Source organism: Typha angustifolia, chromosome 5, assembly GCF_048772165.1.
Source record: "Typha angustifolia cultivar Huaian chromosome 5, ASM4877216v1, whole genome shotgun sequence".
In the NCBI taxonomy this organism is placed as follows: Eukaryota; Viridiplantae; Streptophyta; class Magnoliopsida; order Poales; family Typhaceae; genus Typha; species Typha angustifolia.
This window is the reverse complement of record NC_133243.1, coordinates 3,615,536-3,619,457: the sequence shown is the minus strand read 5'-3', so window position 1 is coordinate 3,619,457 and position 3,922 is coordinate 3,615,536.

Sequence of the window (3,922 nt, the reverse complement as noted above, 5' to 3'; positions counted from 1 at the left end):
ACCAATGACAACACAAGGATAATTCAAGATTTTTCAACTAATTCATATCTTCCCAAAATGGTGAAACTGAATTTTCCTCGATTCAATGGAGTCAAAGATCCTACAAGCTGGATTTGTAGAGCTGATCAATTATTTGAGTTACACCAAACTCCAGAAGATGAGAGGGTTCCATTAGCATCTTTCAACTTAGAAGGAGATGCACAATTATGGTTTCAATTGTTGAAAGAGGAGAATCCTATCATTACATGGGGGGAATTTCAAGCAAGGCCTTCATAATAGGTATGGTCCCACTCAATTTCAAGATTTTTTTGGTGATCTAACAAAGCTACAACAAACTGGTTCAGTAAGAGATTACCAAACCTAGTATGAAAAATTACTGATAAGAGCTGGAAGATTGACCTCGTCTCAACAAGTAGGCTGTTCTGTAAGTGGTTTGAAGGAGAGTATTAAGACAGATGTACAAGCTTGCAAACCAGCAACTCTTTCAACCACAATTGGCTTGACAAGATTGTATAAGTCAAGGGTACGAGCAAACCCGGTGGAAATGAAGAAGCTCACTCAACCATTGAATACTAACCAGTATGCTTTACCAATCAAGAGGTTGAGCTCATCTGAATTGAAAGAGAGTAGATAAAGGATTGTGTTTCAATTGCAATGAAAAATTTAGTGCTGGGCATAAATGCAAAAGCTATTTCTTATTGAAGGTAGCCGGTCAAATGAAGAAAATGATGATATCAACCATGCTACAAGTGATGCTAATACACAGGGAATTTTGGAGAATGAAGAAGAGATACCTGAAATTTCTATCCATGCTATTTATGGAGCAAGATCACCACAAACTATGAAGATACAAGGTAAAATTGGATAACACTAAGTTATTATTTTAGTGGATTCATGTAATAACCCAAGTAATAAAAAAAAAACCCCATGGCAGCGGTGGACGTGCCATCGGCCCTTCTATCCACCCGTGAGCCTTCCTTTCTCTCCTTCTCTCTCTCTCTCTCTCTCTCTCTCTCTCTCTCTCTCTCTCTCTCTCTATAGTTCTCTCGGTTTCCTCTCGGGACTACTGAAGGTTTGAGCCATCCATGAGAGGCCGTCCGTGAGAGGCCGGCCGTTGAGTGGCCACCAGCGGCCATACCCCTCCCTTGTGGCCTAGCACCTTACCCTTTTCTTCTTCTTCTTCTTCCCTTCTTTTCTCCTCTCGGGTAGCACCCTGCAACAAGCACCCTTGCAGCACAAGGTGTTGGGCTCGGCCCAGCACCCTGCTGTGCATTGTGATAGGCTCGGCCTACCACCAGCTACGTTAAGGTGTTAGGCTAAGCCCAGCACTGTCTGTGTATAGTTTTTTTCCTAAATATATATATATATATACATACATATTATTGGTTACTATTTATCAAGAAATTGTTTTGAAAGGTTTGACAACCCCACAAGATAAAATGGTTAATAAAGCAAAAATTTCTAAAGAGCTGAAGAAGAAGAAAGAAGTCCTTTTACAGATTTTTTTCGCTCTCACTGCAGCATATTCAAGGTGCTCGCATCACTGAAAATGGTCTAGAAGATTTTCAATTGAATGATATTTTGTTGACCTTTAAAGATACTTTTGAAAAACAACAAGGTTTACCGCCAACAAGAACACATGATCATATAATTCCACTCAAGAAAGGAAGTGAACCAAATTTCTGTTAGACCATACAAATATCCACATTTTCAAAAACAAGGAAATTGAAAGACTAGTAGCTGATATGTTGAATTCAGGAGTTATCCGTCCAAGTCGGAGTCCATTTTTATCTCCAGTATTACTTGTGAGAAAACATGATGATTTATGGAGGTTTTGTATAGATTACAGAGCTTTAAATCAGAATACAATTAAAGACAAATTTCCTATGCCAACTATTAGTGAATTGCTAGCTGAGATACATAGAGCAAAGTTCTTCACAAAACTAGATTTGAGGACCGTTTGTCATCAAATCAGGATGCATCCCAATGACATCTCCAAAACTGCATTTAGAACATATCATGGGTATTGTGAGTTTTTAGTAATGGCATTTGGTCTTACTAATGCTCTGTCAATATTTCAATCTCTTATGAATGAGGTATTTAAATGTCATTTACGGAAGTTCATATTGGTGTTCTTTGATGATATTTTAATTTATAGCCAATCATGGAAGAAACATTTGGGCCACATTGAAATTGTTTTCATAATTTTAAGAACTCACCAGTTTTCTAAGAAGAAAGAAAAGTGCACTTTTGGTCAGCAAGAAGTCAAATATTTAGGGCATGGAATTTCTAATGAAGGGGTTGTAGTTGATCCAGATAAGATTGCATCAATGCTGGAGTGGTCTAAACCTATGACATTGAAAAGCTTATTTGGTTTTCTTGGTCTAACAGGGTAGTATAGAAAATTTATTCAAGGTTATGGTCAATTAGCTAGATCACTGACTGAAACGTTAAAAAAAGGAGGATTCAAATGGACTCTAAAAGCTGAAGAGGCCTTTGACAAATTGAAGAAGATGATGACTCAAGCTCCTATTTTGGCTTTACTAGATTTTCAGAAGCCATTTATTGTAGAATGCGATGCATCTGGATCAGGAGTAGGTGGAGTTCTCATCCAAGAGAAACACCCAATTGCATTCTTTAGCCATGCATTACAAGGTAAAAATTTACTTTTATCTGCTTATGAGAAGGAAATATACGTGATCAAACGGCCCGGACCCGATTTAGGCCCGACTCGGCCCGAGTCCGAACTACCCATGGATGGCACGGGCCAACCCTTTGCTCGCCCGATCTAGCCCGAAAGCCTACCGGTTTAGCCTGCAACTAGTTCGCCCATTTTGCTATAGTAAAAACAAACTAAAATCTTGGTACTGTACCGTTTTATATTTTCTTTAAGCACACATTTAAAATTTTTTAATTTATTATTATTTTTTTTAAATAGAGGAACATAAATATTTTTTAAAAAAATAAGCTAATAGTAAAAAAATTCTAAAAATAGCTAAAATGTGGGTTGGGCCGAATGATTGCTGGGTCGGGCCGGCCCGGCCCAACCAGCTAGCTCGATCTCTCATGGGCCGATGGGCGGTAACATGCTAGACTATTGTAGCCCGGCCCGATTGATTGGTGGGTCGGGCCATGAACAAATACTTAAGCCCAGTTGGCCCGAAAAGCCTCACCCGAATTCGGCTCGGCCCGCTCGATGATCATGTCCAGAAAGAAATGATGGCTTTAGTTCTTGCTATACAAAAGAGGCGACACTATTTGCTTGGGCAAAAATTTATAGTTAAACTGATCAAAGAAGATTGAAGCATTTCTGGGAGCAAAAGATTACTACAACTGCTCAAGAGAAATGGTTGTTAAAACTAATGGGATATGATTTTTCTATTGAATATAAAAGGGGCCAAGAAAATAGTATTGCAGATGCACTTTTTAGACAAAATAAAGGAGGAGAAATATTATTTTTGTTTGCTCCTATATCTAATTAGTTGGACCCAATTAAAGAAGAAGTGCAGAATAATTCTACGCTGCAAGAAATTGTAAAATTATGTCAAGAAGGGAGAGCAGAAGATCCATGGGAGTACAGAGAAGGTATCATTTTTTTAAGAAACGAATCTACTTGTCATCTATTTCTCCTCTAGTCCCTACTATTATCAAAGAGATGCATTCTAGTACCCATAAAGGATATCACAAAACCTTGCAAAGGATTCAGTCAGTATTCTATTGGAATGGAATGAGAAAAAACATCAAAGAATTTATTAAAACATGCAGCACATGTCAATGGCAAAAAGGGGGAAATATTAAGTCAGTGGGACTTCTACAACCATTGCCTATTCCTTCATAGGTATGGATAGATATTTCAATGGATTTTATAGAAGGACTTCCAATCTGTAAAGAAAAATCTGTCATATATGTTGTGGTAGATAGA